General features: G+C 32.1%; 1 protein-coding gene across 5 annotated transcripts in view; it reads left to right on the top strand.

Moving 5' to 3' along the window:
• The first annotated feature begins 3,311 nt into the window (after window positions 1-3,311).
• Window positions 3,312-19,261, top strand: part of CHD2 (chromodomain helicase DNA binding protein 2) — a 143,631-nt gene continuing 127,681 nt past the window's right edge. For 2 of the 5 annotated variants that reach the window (XR_007951067.1, XM_051981045.1), the window contains exons 1-3: window positions 3,315-3,729; window positions 6,210-6,271; window positions 6,818-6,896. The gene's annotated coding sequence lies outside the window, so the exon portion shown is untranslated. Of the gene's footprint in view, window positions 3,730-6,209; window positions 6,272-6,817; window positions 6,897-19,261 lie in introns of all 5 variants that reach the window. The other 3 variants (XM_051981046.1, XM_051981044.1, XM_051981042.1) reach the window with 3 other exon arrangements.

Raw genomic sequence — 19,261 nt, 5'->3', positions numbered from 1 at the left:
TTTTTATTGTATCATCTGTAATCAAATTATCTCATTTTATATTTATTTGTGTGCAAACTGTCCATTTCTCCTACCTTCCCAAGAAGAATGTAAACTTCTTGGAGACAGGAACTCTTTTTATCATAGCTTTGTATGTCAGCAATTAGTTTAGTACTGGACACATAGTATAAGATCAGAATCTTCTAGATTTAGAGCTGAATGAGTTCCTGAATCCAACCTCCTTAAGTTACAGATAAGAAAAATGACACCCTGCTAAAGTAACTTCTCCCAGATCATTTAGCTAGTAAGTAGAAGAGCTGCGATTTGAACCCAGGTCCTCTGATTCGCTCTAATATGCCCTAATCATTGACCTAAAAAACTATTTTATTGGATTGAATAGACTGACTAGAAAGTTGACCACTTTAATAGTTACAGAAACCCATGAACACTATCTCTAAAGTAATGGTAAGCTTGCAATCTGTTTGGTGGGCAAATGCCCACATCAAATAAATGGCTAATTATTTATTTTTTAAAAAAGATTTTCATTTTCAAAACATATGCGTGAATAATTTTTCAATATTGATCCTTGCATAGCCTTATATTTCAGATTTCCCTCTCTTTCCCCTCCTGCTCCCCCCATGGCAAACAATCCAATATATGTTATACATATTAAAATATTAAATGCAATAAACATATTTATACAATTCTCTTGCTGCACAAGAAAAATCAGATCAAAAAGGAAAGAAAATGAATAAGAAAACAAAACACAAATGAACAACAACAAAAAGAATGAGAATGTTATGTTGTAATCCACACTTGGTTCCTACATTCCTTTCTCTGTGTGCAGAGGTCTCTCTTTATCACAAGATCATTGGAACTGGCCTCAGTCATCTCATTGTTGGAAAGAGTCATGTTCATCAGAATTGATCATACTATAATATTGATGTTGCTGTATACAATGACCTCCTGGTTCTGCTCATTTCACTTAGCATCAGTTCATGTAAGTCTTTCCAAGCCTCTCTGAAATCATCCTGTTGATCGTTTTTTTTATAGAATAATAATATTCTATAACATTCATATACCATAACTTATTCAGCCATTCTCCAACCAATGGGCATCCACTCACTTTCCAGTTTCTTGCTACTATGAAAAGCCCTACCACAAACATTTTTGCACATGTAGGTCCCTTTCCTTTAAAAGACTATTTTCTTTTTTTTTTATATTTCTTTTTGTGTGTGTGTGTGAAAGTAGGATTTCTTTTTTTTTAATTTTAATTTTTTTATTTTATAATAACTTTTTCTTGACAGAACCCATGCCAGGGTAATTTTTTTTACAACATTATCTCTTGCACTCGCTTCTATTCTGATTTTTTCCCCTCCCTTCCTCCCCCACCTCCCCTAGAGGGCAAGCAGTCCTATATATGTTAAATATGTTGCAGTATATCCTAGATATAATATAGGTTTGCAGAACCGAACAGTTCTCTTGTTGCACAGGGAGAATTGGATTCAGAAGGTAAAAATAACCCGGGAAGAAAAACAAAAATGCAAATAGTTTACATTCATTTCCCAATGTTCTTTCTTTGGGTGTAGCTGCTTCTATCCATCATTTATCAATTGAAACTGAGTTAAGTCTCTTTGTAAAAGACTATTTTCAAATATGTACAATGCACCATATTATGCTGTGGGAGAGATAAAAATGAAAACAATATATATGGCTCTTGCTTTCAAGGAATTTATTATCTAATAGGTGCATTAAGCTGTTGACAAATAAAAATGCTATGAATTGTCTTTGAGAGACAAGTGGATTTATTCTCAATTCCTTTATTTAGAGTAGTTTTCCCCCAACCCATACTTGAGAAATGCTGCTTTGCTGATGTAATCAAGACTTCAAGCAAAGTGGAGGTAATAGAAGGTAGAAACCTAGCACTGTTGCTTGGGCTTTACTAGTAAGGTGTTAGTATAATAAATATGGAGAATTTTATTACAACATTTCACTGAGGAGAAAGGATGCTTCAGTAGTTCAGAAATGAGAAACAATGCAGAAGGACATAAGGTGGATGCCTCTGTTGGACCCAACTAAATTCTGGTGGTCTTGCAATTTAGTAGAACTCTACCTTTTTCTATCACTTGTGACTGTTTCTTTTGTTTTCTCAGAACAAAAATTTTAAATGGTGTATTATTAATAAGCTTTAATATTTTCAGAAGAAAGATATTAATTTGCTTCTACTAAAGTACTATAAAGAGGAAATCTTTTTGAAGAGAAGTTATGGAGGAAGCACAGAAATCAGAAAAGTGGTTTGTGATTTCTTGGAAGGAACAAATACTGGGATTTGCTCCCCAGTATGTCCCCTGGTTCCTTTTATAACTACCTGTATAAAGTTGGGCAAATAAAAAAACTTCTTTTTCCCTATTTCCTTCTCAGTGAAGGATTTGGACTAGACAACCAAGGCCCCTTTCGGAACTAAATTTATCATCCCTAATAGTCAATATTTCCCTTTCTTATTATTTAAAAGGTTCATAGATTGGCTGTGGAGATCATAGTTGAGCAATTCCTGTGCTAGTTTTTTAGTCTTGAGCAAGGGTGGGGAAAATGACACAGGAGAAAACAAACCAATAGAATACACAGAAGCAAATAGGACTTGTTCCTTATTGTGTAAGCTTTAATGCACATATTAAGTATTTTGGAGCTTATGTATGATCTCACTTGAAAAATCCTTATTTGAACGTTTCTTTTTATTAATGTTATAAATTTTAGAATTAAAACAAATTTAAAAAAGCAAAAACAAAACACAAGATTGAAAAGGAAGTAATGGGTAAGATCTAGGGCGACCACCGCGGGCAGCCCCTCAATTCAGAACCCAGCGCTTTGAGCATTAGCCAATGGTAAGCTGAGGGCCAAGTAAAGAAGAAAGCAAAGCGGGGGGACGCAGCAATTGGCAAGAGAAGAAGCCTATCAACCCTCAGGAAAGAGGTGGGATCAAGCTTAGCCAATGGACATGGCAGAGTTGTTGTTGGGTGGTGAAGAACGTTTTCGGGCGTGCGCGCGGCCGCTGCTGGGGTAAGGGGGGGAAGATGAAAGGATATCGAGCCAATGGGAGCTACCGCCGGCGACGCGCGCTAGTGCGCGCCCCGTTGCGTTGAGGGCGAGTTAGGTTGCATGGGGGAAGTGATGGGAGGGCGGGGGGAGGAGGTTGGAGTGCTGTGGAGCTTCTGCTGCCGCTGCTGCTGCAGCCGTCGCTGCCGCAGCAAAGGGGCCATGTTGTGTGGTGTGTGTGGGGCGGGGGATGGGATGGGGGGGAGGAGGAGGAGGAGGGAGTAACACAGAGAGAGGAGACGGGAGAGAGACACCACACACACGGCACAAGATGGCCGGAGAGGCAGCAGCACCCCGAGCTGTCAGGCGCTCCGCTGCGGTGGCGGCGAGATGCGGTCGGCAAGGCGAGGAGTCGCGCCTGGCCCGCTCGGGGCTCTCGGAGGGGCGCGGTGGCGGGGGTCTGCCGAGCCCCGGCTCACTGAGAGTTTCCGGGGGCCGCAGAGAAAAGGAGATCGGGTTGGAGGGGGGGCGGTAGGCTGTAGCTGTGGCTGCCGCGGCCGCTGCGGCACTCGCTCGATGCGGACTCCGTCCCTAGCACCCCCGGCCCCGGGCCGGCTGCGGGAGGCGCGGCTGGGGTCGTAGCCCGTCGGGCGCGGGCAAGGCCGGCCGCGAGGAGGAGAGCTCGGGGGGTCGGGGTCCCTGCTGCCCTCGGACCGGGTAAGTCTCTCCTTTCTCTGCGCCTTTTATTGTCCTTTGTCCTTGAGAGGAAAAACAAAATGTCCTTGAGCTTCAGAGGAGGGGGGGGAGGAGGGGACGCGAATCTTCGGCGCTCGCTGTTCTGCACTGGGGCTGCTCGCCCCAGCCCAGAGCTCGACCACCTCCCCCAGGCCTGGGGTGGGAAAAGGGGGCATTTGTGCGGACGCCCCAAAAGGGTTCACATGCTGGCAGGGGGCTACAGAGGATCTCCCCGGTTTTGGAGCTAGGGGGAAGGGAGGGGAGAAATGGCAAAGGATGGGGGGGTATTGGTGGTTACTGCTGCAGAAACCGCGTTTTGGTGTGTGTGTGTGTGGGGGGGTGGTGAAGGGTTGGAATTGTTCACCCCCCAAACCTGGGTACTCTGTCGGAAAACAGGGGATGGAGTGATTTTGTAGGCTGGAGATAGTCACCGTAAAGGAGAAAAGAGTTAGAGAATTGTCTTTTTACTCTCTCTTTCTCGTGTGTGTGTGTGTGTGTGTGTGTGTGTGTGTGTGTGTGTGTGTAAACGACGACCCTTTAAATTTTGTTTTTAGGGCTTTTTGTGGTTCTCTGGAAATTAGGAATGTAACTGTTATGGTTTAATTTAAATGATTGATAGAACCTTGTCTAGGCTTTTAAGAATAAAACTTGTTTTTTTTTTTTTTGGGGTGTTGGCTTTTAACTCTTTCCAAGCCATTTCCAGAAAATGGACCGCAGAATTATGTATTCGAAGATATTTTGGGATACTATTGTAAAAAATTGTCTTAAGGGAAAAATGTTAAAATTGAATTAATTGCTTTTAAAAATAAGTTTCAGAAATGCTTCTATTTAAAAACAAACTTCCTATGTCTGTACACTTAATAAAGTATTTCAGCCATATAAAATATATGTCTGAAATTTGATTATTGTGCTTAAAGAGAAAACCTAATGTGTATATCCTTGAACACACATTATCAGTTTTCTTTAAAAAAATTTGACAGTAAGGTGAAAATATTTGACATCCTGGTTTCTCCACAGTGATTAACTGGGTTGTTTCTAAAGGCTTTTATAGGTTATCAGTCGCCATTATCTGGAACTTCTTAAAATTTTGGATTTAAGAAGAACAAATAATTCAGAACTTACCTGAGTTGTTGAGAGTTTTAAAACTTCAACTGGAACAATTTTTTAAAAAATGTTCAATGACACGACAGTGAACTACTGACAAACTTTTTTAAAAAAGAGAATGTTCAAACTGAATCTCTATATGAAGTTACTTGTAGTGTAAATATTAGGTAAGACTTCTCAGTAATTGAGATTGAAGAGGAGCCATATTTGTTGCATTTAGCCTTCTAACAGTACACGTTGTTTTAAAAATGTCTGTGGTCAGGTAGATGAAGATAATAATTTTAAAGGTGGAATTGTTAGAAAAATTTGATATTCAAAAGTGGTAAATACTGCATACGTAACCATTATGTGTTCTGTAGTATATTTTCTTGTGGTTTAGCTGATACTGTAAAAGGTTGTACCTGACTAAAACAACAACCTTCAGCAAACAATTTGACCAAAGACCGCAGATTGCCTTAGGTGCATGGTTGCAAGACATTTTCTTAGTCAAATAGCTTTGCTATTTTATTTATAAATTTTATACATCTTCGTTTTTCCTAAATCTTCTGTAGAATTAGTAGTTTTACTACATGCCCAAATTGATATTTATAGTTGTTTTAAAAATTTTAAGTGGTTTGAAAAATAGGTATTCTTAATCTAAATTGCTTTTAAAAAAAGAAATGAACTCCTTAATTTCTCAAGTACACTAATTGCTAGGAATAAGCCTAGGAAAATTGCATTTATTTTGTTTTAACAATGGTTAGTCTTGAAAAATACCTGCAGTTAAATTTCTAACAATGTAGTTTGGAAATTGAATAAAGGTCATAGATACTGCAAGTTTTGGAACTGCTTAAAAGGACAAAGCTATTCTGTGTGGTGAACTCAAAAGAACTTGTGGTTTAAAATTTTATAGTAGTAGAGGCCATTTTGACTTCCAACAGTTTTTAAGGAAGTTTATTTTTTATTGTTAAGGATTAGAAAGAAAATTTTTCTATGCCAAAGGAAAGGAAATTACATTAATTTTAGAAAACTAATATTGCATTTGCTGTATGTTTTGCATGTTCTGATTAAGCTGAAATAAGAAATAAAGCTGCCTTAAAAAAGACTGCTTGTCCTATAACATTCTTCAGGTCCTACCATTCTTCATCTCCAGTGTGTGTCCCAGCCAAAGATAATGAAAACAAAACCTAACATTTAACATTAAGAAATCATTATACCACAAATGGATACATAGATGGTATTTTTGTGAGCCTTTGTGTTAATATGATTATAGTTCTTATTTTCTAAATGTTAATCTTTTCTTTCCTGGTATTTAAACAAAATGATATTTAAATATCGAAACATTAAGATAATCTTTCCTTTTTTCCCTTCTTTTATAGATAATATGCAGAATAAATGGACTTTAATGGTGGTTCCAAAGAAATTGAAGGCTTAATTAGAGGTAAGAACTGGTAAATTTCATTAGTTTATTTGAAATTTAGGGAAAAATCTTATTAAATTTTCATTAACTGCTGTTATTCTCGTCTATGTCTCTTTAATTAACTAATGAACACTTTTAAAATGGACTCTTTAGAAGTAATTGGATATAGTATCACTAGGTTTTATATGTCAAACTAATACAGTAAAATAGAAATATATAACACATTCATTTCTTGTTAACTAAAGGCAGATTTAAAATATTCCAATTTTCATTTTATTTTGAGGAAACTAAACTCAAAGTGTACATTGTATCCTTTAAACTTAATTGTGAAGTGAATGAAATAGATGTTTAAAATAATTCAGAAATTAAATTATCTAGCTTTCTGCAACTTAGATTGTTTTAGGCACTTAAGAATGTATTCAGGATTTTGACTTTGGATTTTAAAGACTTTGTTTTATTTTCCAAAAAGTCAAGAAATGTTTTTCTACAGAATCGATATTACGTCAAACAGGACTTACTGCTTAGATGAATTTATTTAAAGTATGCTTACTGTTTTTTCCTCCAAAGGAACATGTTTCATTTTTGAAGATGGAGATGGTTGAAATAAAAAGGCATCTTTGAAAAAGTCTTGTTTTTTGTGAAGCAGGTATGTGGATGGATTTTTTTTAAACATCTGAAATAATGCTCTTAGTGAAAAATTGGAATAAAAAATTTAAATACTGTGGTACTAGAGTTTGGCAAAGACATAGAAGACAAACTAGACAAATTTGTTTAGCTATTTTGTTTACAATTTTAGAAACGTATTGGAATTTTTGCATTATATAAATGTTGTATAAAAATATTTAATTAAAAAAAGTGTACATTTAATGTAGTTATACCTATTCCAAGTAAGATATTCTTCAGAATTACGATTGAATTTGTAGTTAGTTGGTCACTTAATCTTTGCAATTAGTTTTTTTTTTAATTGTTTTGATTTTAAATTGTGTAAATCTTTTATTGGATAAATTTTAGAGCCTTCTGGCATTTTCTACTTTTTAAAAAATCACTGAATAAACACTTAAAAAGTTAAACTGCCTTGTAGTATATTTTTAAAAGGTATTGCTTGTTTCCTACTTAAATATTTAAATGTTGTATATGTACTATCACAAGTCTGCTTCAAGAAAAAAAGAAAAAATATGTTTGAGTCATAAAGTGAGGTTTTTTCTTTTTCATTTTTGCTAGTTGTGATCTTAGATTCTAAATGGAATTTTTTTTTTTTAAACAATAGGCATTTTTTATATTAAGTGTTTTGAAAGAAAGTGTATCACTAGAAATTGGGTTTGGTGATAATGGTAAGGAACTTATTTAATTCTCTCCAACTGCCAGTAAAATAGAATTTGTAAATTGGATTCAGATACTAGAAGATCATTCACACACTCACAAAATTAAGAATTGTTAGGACTTTCTTGACAATTTGGAATATTTCCAACCTGTCTAGTAATACGATTTAAAATTTTACATCACTGCTTTTTTAAATAGATTGTGTCAAAAACCAAATTTTTCTGAAAACATTTTAGTCAAGTGAATAGTTGTGCCAGAACTGTTATTTTGTTCATTCTTTTGCTTCCTGTTTAAAATGAGCTCAAAACTATTCTTTTTCCATAAGAAAAGCGTATGAACTTTAGGTTTTTCTTGTAGAATCAGGTAGTACCTGGGATTAACAGCTTATTTTAACTGTAGTCTTTGCAAACAAAATTCTGTGAATATGAGCAGCCCTATGAGGTATAGAATAAATAATTGTGTGCTTTAGTTATTGAAGATAATTGAAATAATTCCTGAGTCACATTTGACTGAAACTTAACATTCAGTTAGACTTTAACATTGAAACCATTTACATTTGAAACAAGACGTTTTATTGAGAATATAGAAAATTTAGGAGTAGCTTATGTCAAGACCCCTTTTCCTACCCATCCCAGTATAAATGTAAAATAGGCAAATAATTTCAAAAATTAATCCTTAATCTGATGGGGTAGAATTCTGCTAATCAGTCTATTGCTTAGCTTTTGGCCTTAACAACTTTAATACTTAGTCATTTTTTTGCGTGCCAGACTTTTAATAATTAAAGTTTTCCCTTTGTTTGGCTGGTTAGATCAGATATAAATTAAAGTATTATGTATGATACATATCTAAGCATAAATTTAATGTTACTTTCTAGTAACTTTTATTTCTTTATATTTAATTCATCATAATATTATGCCTATGAACTAGAATAAAATATTTAAATCCTCATTCTCCTCCCCCCTCCCCCCACTAGTATTTTGTTCTTTGATTCTTAGAACATGAAAAACTTAAATCACCTGAGTGTCAGTTTTTGACTTTGATAGCATCTCGATTGCTGGTAGTACTTAATTATGTCATTTAAATTGCCATATTACCACACCATGAAATGAAAAGTCAGGCTCATCATCCAAGGTGTGTTATTATAACATTGAATGTGAATATGCTTTATCATATAAAATTGTTTGAATGTTGCTTTTCACAAATTTGTCTTTATGATCAGAAGCATTAGAAAAATCGCTGCAGTCAATAGTTGAATTGCTTTTTTTGTGAAGACATAATCTTCATTACTTAGATATGTTTTCTAATAGAAAAAAGAGACAGACTTTTTAGACTGTTTGAAAACTTCCTCTTTTTTCTACTGCATTGAATAAAGTATGAGGAAAGAATCCAGGATGCAGGAAATATGAGGTTTAGAGCATGGTCTTGGGCAAGTCATTTAACTTCTCTGGGCTTTAATTGTCTTATTTGTGTGTGGGGGGGAAGCCCTATCAATTAGATAATTTCTATTTTAAACTTCAATTCCATCTCCAAAGTTAGGGTTTCATATTTAGTTTTGGACTATTAAATCCTTTTTGCAGAGTCTGAAGTGTATAGTTTACAAACAGTTGTCATTTTTGGAATGTAAGCCACTTAAGGGAAAAAGAAGCATTGGACATCAAGATAATTGTAGAGGGATAGCTCCAGTTAATCTCTAGTAAAGAAAATTAATAGAACAAAATATGTATAAGTAGGTCTTGGAGAGAATGTTTTAAAATTATGTATTACTTTTAAGTTTAACAAATATTTTCTCCCAAAGCAACCAGTGAGGTAGGTATATTATATTGTTAAGATTTTTTAAAAGTGATTCAGATTCTTCAGGATTAAAAAGTTAATACTAATGTATTTAATTATCTTGGAAAATTTTGAGTTGTAACTATAATTTAAGATGTGTTTATTGGGCTTTTAATTGGATAATTAAATATATTTTCTGAGAATGTTGAAGAAAGTATCATTTTCTCCCATTTTTTGTATAACTTGACCTCGTGGCAAAAATTGTAAAATATAATTTACAAAATTTACAAAAGATATGATTGAGGATAGAATTTTTATTGATTTCCATTTGACTAAATTTTAGAAGACGACACTGAACATGTTATTACATGCTTGGAAGATGAGCTTTATTGTATTTGTCTATCACATGAGTTGCTAAAATTTCCAAAGTAACACCAATTTCAGAATAAAACTACCCATTTCATTTTCATTCAGATATAACAGATTTCTATAAAATTAAGAGACAATTTTTTTGTTTTACAAATGAATGAAAGAAAAGATTAGTTAAATAGCAAGGTCTCTGAATGCTTTTAATTTGATTCCATTTTAAAAAGTTTGATAGCATGCAATTTTACAACAAATAAAACCAATCTTAAAACACCTATGATGTGCAAAGACACCATGCAGGATACTGGTGGGGGGGAATGGAAAGGGAAGGCTCTTTACCATCTAGGATTTTGAAATACATTATGCTTAAGAACTTAAATTTTTTTTAGGACTGTACTATTTGGTAGGTATTCTTTTAATTTTTGTGGTGTTTATGGACAAGGCACTTGCCCACAGGAAACTACAGTCTTATCAATTGCAAGACATTTGTAAAACAAAGCAGTACACTTTTTCAAATGATTTCAAATTTCAAAGAGTTCAAATTAACTCTCTTGGAAGTCTTGGGCTGAATCTGTTCTTCAGTGTATGGATTATGGTTCGATTATTAAATTCATTGTATTGTTTTAATTTTTTATTTTGGTTATGATCTAGTCCAAAGGTGTTTTTTTTTCTTATTTCTACCAAATAACATTCTACCGCTTTTGAAGACAATTGTAGTAATTATGACTTCTCAAATTCTTCAGATTTAACTTTTTTCTAAACCTTTTCAAACTTTAAAAATCAATTATGATATTGAAGAGGCAAGGGATGGCAATATTACTACAAGCATGCTGTAACACACCGATTTTCATTGTTTTTGCCATTTCATACAGCTATATTAGCTATAATGGTAAGCTTTTTAAAAAGCTTACTTAAATAGCTTTTAACAGTGGTTTTTGAAGAAGTCAGAATATGTATTGACATTAATAGCTAAAATTAAAGCAAAGGCTCTTTATTTAAAAAAAAAACAAATGAACAGAAATGAAGGATTTTGTGGTGTGTGTGAAAGAAAGATTTATTTTTAGCTATATAAAATAATTTAGGAATAAGAAAGGATAGGAAACAATTCTTATCACTGTGTACATCTAGTATTTTTATAGATCAGCTTTTTCCCCCTAAGTATCTCAAAATGTTTTTTTCTAGACATAGTATCTAACAAGGGAAGTAGTATATTACAGTGAAAAGACAACTGGCTTTGGAATTAGAGGAACTGGATTTAAATCCTGTTTGTGCCATTAACTTAAAGAATGACCTTTGACAAGTTAAAGTCTTTGGACCTTAGTTAACCCATCTGTTAAATAAAGGAGTAGAATTGAATAGTTTCTAATTTCCCTTCTAGAGCATGATTTCAATAATAAGTAAAATAAAGTAAGAGTTAACATGACTCCTGTTTAGGCAAAATAATCCACTCAGCAATGGAACCAAAACTCATGAGGACATGCTGTGTTCATAAAAGTATTAGACCAGAACATAGGACATCTTAAGAGTTCCTCATCTATAAAGTGAGATTATCATAGCACCTACAAATTGAAGCTGCTGTGACAATAAAGGAGATAGTGAAGTATTTTGCAAAACTTAAAGTGCTATATAAAGATTAGCTGTCATTATTCAATGTTTCTCTTGTTAAAATTCTATCATTTGACTTCTTTACATAATCTTATCCTCTTCCAGTACTTCTCCTTTAAATGGCTATCAGTATTTTTTAGGCAAGATTTTTAGTCAATAAATTGGCATTTAAATATAAAATAAAAATATATAATGTAAATAAATATAAATTAAATTAATAATGGCAGATTCATTGATATTTCCATATAGCAATTTTGTAAACACTTGTTTAGTTTCAGTTTTTAAAAAAAATTTCCTTATGTTAATAGAATTACTTAAATATGTAAAATATTTTAGCGTATTGTCAACCCATAATTAGTTAACTATAGTTGTGTGCTTCATCTGTTAGTCATTACTAGTTTTTTTTTCTCTTTAAGTCTTAATTTTTTATGAGCATCAGCATAGCTCTCAGGCTTCAATTTGTCAGTTTTCATTCTAGTCACATAACTAAATGAGGTTTACAAATAAATTTTTTTTTAATAATTATAACTTTTTATTGACAGGAACCCATGCCAGGGTAATTTTTTACAACATTATCCCTTGCACTCATTTCTGTTCCAATTTTTCCCCTCCCTCCTTTCAGTCCCTCCCCTAGATGGCAAGCAGTCCTATATATGTTAAATATGTCACAGTATATCCTAGATAGAGTATATGTGTACAGAACTGAACAGTTCTCCTGTTGCACAGGAAGAATTGGATTGAGAAGGTAAAAATAACCTGGGAAAAAAACAAAAATGCAAACAGTTTACATTCATTTCTCAGTGTTCTTACTTTGGGTATAGCTGCTTCTTTCCATCATTGATCAATTGAAACTGAGTTAGATCTTCTCTTTGTCAAAGAAATCCACTTCCATCAAAATACATCTTCATACATATTATTGTTGAAGTATATAATGATCTCTTGGTTCTGCTCATTTCACTTAGCATCAGTTCATGTAAGTCTCTCCAAACCTCTCTGTATTCATCCTGCTGGTCATTTCTTACAGAACAATAATATTCCATAACATTCATATACCACAATTTACCCAACCATTCTCCAATTGATGGACATCCATTCATTTTCCAGTTTCTAGCCACTACAAACAGGGCTGCCACAAACATTTTGGCACATACAGGTCCCTTTTCCTTCTTTAGTATCTCTTTGGGCATTACTAGTTTTATGCTGCATATTAGCATCAAAAAAGAACCAAATAAATTTATTTTTGATATGAGAATTAAAGTTTTAACTATATGGTTTTATGATATTATAGATTGCAACATTGTGGTAAATAGTTTTTAAGTAAGGATATAATAGTTTTCATTAGTAATTATGACTTTCTCTTTAAAAAAACTTAGAAGTTAAGTATACTTTTGTTGTCAGAATTCTGTAGATGTTATTCTTATGAGCCTTACTCATGTATTGTTGTTTTAATATTTTCTAATATGGATGAAAAACAAAATTTATTATTTGTCATTGTATTTTTGTAACTTTTAGAGTCATGTCTCCTAACAGAACAATGGAGAAAGCAAAACAAACATTTAACACCAGGAAGGTGATATATGAATTGTATAGTGATGAGGAATTTGGTATGTGGATATATAGGTATTTTATTTAATAATGTTTAGAGATAAAATTTATAACCAGAGGAATTTGAATTTGTCTCTTAGGCAGTCTTTGAGCACTTTCAAACAAAAGATAAAAGCTATTTAGAATTATTAGGAAGCACCTGGCTCTCCCTCTCCATACTTGTCTTCTTCTTCTTCTTCTTCTTCTTCTTCTTTCTTCTTCTTCTTTCTTCTTTCTTCCTTCTTTCTTCTTTCTTCTTTCTTCTCTCTCTCTCTCTCTCTCTCTCTCTCCCCCCTTCTTCTTTTCTTCCCCTTCTCCTCTCCTCTTCTTCTCTCCTCTGTCTCTACATATGTAAAATAGTGTGAAAAAATGAAATAAGGAATTTAGAATTTATCATCTTAAACTTTTGATAGTAGGAACTTGTTTAAGAATTTATACAGGTGAGTATAGTAAGTTTTCCATTAGAGCAAACAATCTTTATTTGTTGGTGAGAGCTTTAGAAGTTTTAACAGTTAGGATATTATTAAAGACTATAGACTCCTAGATTAAGAGCTTGAAAGAAAATAAAATAAATTAGCTGTTTAATTATTTCCTATATCTCCTAATTCCATTATTTTGTATGCACCTAAAGTCTTAGAAGGTAAGTGATTTTTTTAGAAATCAGTGCTTAGATTGCCACCATCTTGTGACATTTACTAGTTAATTGACTTAGTTATCCTGCAGAATTGTGATTTTAACTTAAATAGAACCTTTTAACTCATAAAAATAATAGAAGTTAGTTGAAGTATTAATAAGTTTCTTTATTTTCTTTAATAAGAAACATATGGTTTGCAACTTTCTTTCAAAACTTTTCCTTGAACAAAAACCAATGAGATGTGAATTTTTTTTTAACCTTGTAACAAATTCTTTAATGGCAGGGGAATGTAATGTCATTGTAGCAAATGTTTTACACATAGTAGGTGCTCTTAATACATTTTTGTTGTTGAAAATTCAACATTTTTGTTAATTTAAAATTAGGAAACATATTATTCATTCAACAGAGTATATCTCTAACATTTCCTTTCTCTTTGGAGACTGCGTTTGGGGCTATATCAGACCCTAAAAATAACTAGTCTTTTCTTAAAGTGAAGTTACATAAATCTCTGGATGAGCAGCCAAGATTTAACTAATGGATTGAATTATACAGGCCTCTAAAATGAATATTATTGTTTGTCTAAAATAGCTATTTTTTCCAGTATGTATAGAAGTCAGCCTTTTAATATTTTCATTACCTCTTCTTGAAGTGATAGATATTATTAGTGATAGATAAATAGTAACAAATCATTCTTAATTGAATCAAGCTATCATTCTAGTGTTCTATACTAGCCTTTTGATTTTAATCAACTTTTTTACTCTCAGCCTACAATTTTTTGGTGAGGGTAAGGGATTTAAAGACAACTCAGATGACATAATAGATGTAGGAAGAAGCAGATTTTGGAAGTTGAAGAGTATTTATTTCAACCAGTAGGCCCATGATAATTTCTAGTGCTGATCCACAGGCAATTTTAAAGCACAGCTATACTACTACTAATAGCTAACATTTTTATAGTGTATTAACATTGGAAAAGTATTTTACAAATGTTATATCGTCTAATCCTAACCACAACTTTAAATGCTGTTAGTCTTATTTTATAGATGAGAGCACTGAATTAGATGAGGTTAAATGATTTTCCCAAGTAGTACATGTCTACAGATTTGCAATAATCTTCCTGACTCCAAATACAAAGCTCTAGTCACTTTTACCTATACATTTCAGGTGTTTTACTTAGCAGAGTTATTTTTAAGCTGTTAGGAAACAAGATAATATTGAATACTCAAGCTTCTTATTGCTGTTACTTTATGTAATTATGAAGGTCTGAATATAAATTAGTCAGTTTATTTGTTGTGTTGTGGTGAGGTTCTAGAATTTGTCAGTATGAATGAGTGATTTTTAAACATTCACAGTTATAACTCTGGGCTTATTAAATAGGAACAATTTGAAAGAATCTGTGAAGTTATCTAGTACAATGCCTACACAAAGTATGAACACTGATTTTTGTCAACTAGTTCTCGAAGACTTCTAGTGATGGAGAAACTTTTCTAGGGCAGCCCATTCTATTTTGAATGGTTCTTAAGTGGTTTTTTTTTTTCATTGTAAATTATCCTTTTCTTTTTTGAATTTATTAGTATTTTTCTAATTACATGTAAAGATAGTTTTAAACATTTATATTATATTAATATTATGAGTTCCACATTTTTTCTCCTTCCCAAGATAGCAAGCAATCTGAAATGTTACATGTGAACAATAATAAACATGTTTCCATGTCATTCATGCTGTAAAAGAAGACTCAGAACAAAAAGGGGGAAAACAGTTGGAAAAAAACCCCCTCCAAAGTGAAAATAGTTTGCTGAAATCTGCATTTAGGCTCCATACTTCTTTCTCTGGACGTGACAGTATTTTACATTACCAGTCTTTTGGAATTGTCTTGGATACTGCTGAGAAGAGCTAAATTAGTCATAGTTGATCACTCAGTGTTGCTTTTACTATGTATTATGTTTTCCTGGTTCTGCTCATTTCACTCAACATCAGTTGATGTAAATCTTTGTAGGTTTTTCTGAAATCTCCCTGCCTATTGTTTCTTATAGAGCAGTAGTATTTCATTACATTCATATACCACAACTTGTTCTGCTATTCCACAGTTGGTGGGTGTCCTCTCAATTTTCAATATTTTGCTCCCATGAAAAAGGCTTTTGTAAATGTTTTTGTACATATGGGTCCTTTACCCTTTTCTATGATCTCTTTTGCATAGAGAGCTAGTAGTTATATTGTTGGATTAAAAAGTTTGCATCGTTTTACAGCCTTTTGGGCATAATTCCAAATTGCTCTCCAGAATTATTGTAGTAGTTCACAACTCCAGACTAGCTGTAAGTGTAAAATTTTCTTTCTATATAAAGTCTACCTTACTATACATTTTTGCCCTCTAGGCCTAGCAAGGTTAATAATTTTCACTGGAAAATCTTTCATTTATTTGAAGACATAACATCTTTTACATCATCCTTTAAAAACCAAAGTGATCTCAGGCTTTTGATCCCTTTGTATGATTAATTTGAACTCCTTGTTCACATTCTGCTGTGGGAATTGAATCAAAAAGAATATCTAAATGGATCACTGAAATAATAGAAGATTGAAATTAATTGAAGAAAATAGGAGATACTTTTATTTGCTTCTTTTAGCAGTCTTAATACTGTGTCAAATTGATATATTACCACAAGAAAAAAGTTGGAATTAAGTTATGACTTTTTATATTTAGGTTAGAGCATTTCAAAAACTTGTTATAACTTTGCCAATCATTAATAACTGGAAATATTAGCTAACTTGAACTGTTTCAGTTCCTTTTTTCTTCAGTTATTTTAGTTAGTATTTGTTTAATTTATTATTTGCAAAGGATAGGGATTTTTTTTTTAGAAAATCATGAATTTCACATTAGTTTGGAAATTTCACACAGATTTTTGGATTACCAGGCATTGCTGCATCAACTGTGGCAAATTCAGAGATATCGTCTCCCATTAAATAGACCTTTTATGTACTAAAAGTTGTGTTAGATACCCAAAACTAAAGTTAGAAAGAACTTGGGTACCCATAACTTAGAAAGTAATCCTGTAGGCAATGGATAATAAATGTGAGTTTGTTTTTTTAGCCAGAATATTTGTCAAGTCTCTAGAAATTGCCACTTTTAACATAGGATATGATTAGTACCAAACCTTAGGTACGCACTCATCTTATTTGTTTTAAAAAGAATTTACCATTAGAGCAATTCATTAAGAAGAACCATGGTTATCATTATCTTTGTAATCTTTAATTTCTTTTATATTAGGTTCCCTTAGATGAATAAAAGTAAATACTTTAAGTATTTAATATCTTTTTTCCAGGTTTAGAATTAGGTTTTTGTTTTGAATTTTAAATAACAGATGTAAAATTGTTTAACCAAAATGGAACATTTAAGGCAATCTGAAATTAAGATAGATCACTTTCTTTCTACAAGTCAACTTTTGAAAAATATGTACATTTCAGATACTTGTCTTTTTATGTAAAAAATCAAAATAATATGTCAGGTATATATAGATTTTTTTTTTAAAATCTTGTTCTCCAGTAATTAGTAAATGTGACTAATTGAAGGGTAAGGTAACAGGTATTTGCATTTAGCTACAGGAAGTTATATAAATCTCTTAAGTAACTGCATGGAACAAATAATATATGTTTCAGTATGAAATAATTAATGAAATGACTAGGAACTGTTTAGGAATTCCAACTTTCTCAAGTCATATTCTGGTAACTTTTTTATAATTCATTAGAAAAAAATGTGGAAATTTGAAATCTGAGGATTGATATTACGTGTTATTGTAGGGGACCTCTTAAATTCATGTTTATAAGATAAACTGAAAGTAGTTCAATTATTGAAAATAACTGAAAAGGTATAAATGCTTTAAATTTCACTATCATTCGGACTTGTCAGCACAAGATCCTTTTCTATTCAAGTTACAGTATTGTTTGAAAGGAGTTCAAATTTATTTGTAGAAAACAGAATGGTAATTTGGGTTTATTGGTATATTTCTTTTATCATTTACATAAAGTACAAAGTTATTTGTAGTAACTAATTATAACAAATTATGAGAATATTAATTTCTGAACTTTATATCTAATTTTTCATATAGATTCATTTAGAAAATGTCTTTCAATTGACATTTAGAGAAGAGAATGGAATTCACTGCAGTTATTTGTAAAAATCTTTTGAATTATATGAATTCTAAGATTGTGTCTTCTAGTTTGTGTGTTTTATAGTTATTATTTACAACTAATTATTTGTATTTAATATTAGCTATACTTATTAGATCATTTTTAATACATTCATATACACGATTTATTCTTAATTTGAAGTCTAAAAATTTGTTCATCAAGTTTTAAATTTATGTAGCACAAACATTAATAAATCATTTGGGAATATATTGATTATATTCAGATTTCAGATATTTGGCTCAATGTAGTCATTTATTTGTGGTTTTGATTTATGAAAATGTCAGATCTATAGATTTCATATCTAGTTCTATAGTAGTCTGTCGGTCAGAGATCTCTTCCTTAATGAAGATGGTGTTTTTTTCTTAAATCTTTATTAAGTACTTTGACAACTTAAATAAGATCTTGTGTCTCTTAACAGAATTGCTTCATTTTTGACTCAAAAGGGAAGTATTAATTTATGTAAAATTATTCTTCCATTTAATATTTACCTCTAAAATATTTGAATTATTTAAAAGTATTGTGATTACATATATTAGTGCCATTTATCACATTCATACATTAATAATTGAAATTTTCAGTGCTTTTTTGTTTTTTGAATCTGAATATGAAAAATTTAGTACAAAGTCACATGAAATATAAACTTTACATGAATTCAAATTGAATATTTGATTTCATAAAGACAAGTGTCATTTAGTAATCAAAGTAATAAGTAGAATAAAATCAATAGGGCAACTCCTGATGTTGTGTTCTAGGAAGACTTTTCTGATGTCAAAGTAAAAATTAAAAGGGAAATACAGTGTAAGAAGCCACTTTCTATTTAAATAAAAAGAATGTTCATCAGTGTTGGGATCTTTATGTTTATGATAAAATTGATCAAGTTTATTGTCTTTGGTGATTGAAGTTTGAACCATTCAAATAGAATGAGTTTTATAAGGTAGGAAAAGACTAGTGAGTTGCAACCTTTTGCAATTTGGTACAAACTCCATTTAGTCTTAGTTTAGGAGAAATGCTCAATTCTTGATAATGGTAACCCTTTACCATGTAAGTGGTTTTTTTTAGTAGTGATAAGAGTTGAGAATCCATTCTAGTAAGCCAGGTGATTTATGATATCTTATGCCTTTAGTGGGAAAAAAAAGAATGTTTTAATTTCTAGGCTTAGAGATATGACCTACGTGCCCTTTTATGGATTGACATATTTGATTAGTTATAACAATTTCTGTGGCTATTTATACAACTGAAGTGAATAATTGAATTGTTTTGATAGCTTATAGAAAAACTGTTGATAAGGAAGTAATTTTTTGTATCTAGAGCATCCAGATTAATTGAATTGGAAAATTGTTTCTGGCCTTGCTATATTTGATTTGCTATGGCAATGTTTTGACAATTGAAGAATGAGTATATTTAATTTAAGGCACCATATTTGATATTTAATGATGAACACTTTTAGTTCATTATATTTGGTAATTTGTAGTTAATGAAACTAATTAACTGGTAATTTCCCTAGTTTTCATATCCTCCCCTCATTTAAACCTCGCCCCAAGTTAGAATTCTTT

Source organism: Antechinus flavipes, chromosome 2 (genome assembly GCF_016432865.1).
Source record: "Antechinus flavipes isolate AdamAnt ecotype Samford, QLD, Australia chromosome 2, AdamAnt_v2, whole genome shotgun sequence".
Lineage (NCBI taxonomy): Eukaryota > Metazoa > Chordata > Mammalia > Dasyuromorphia > Dasyuridae > Antechinus > Antechinus flavipes.
This window is presented reverse-complemented; position numbering and strand designations above follow the sequence as displayed.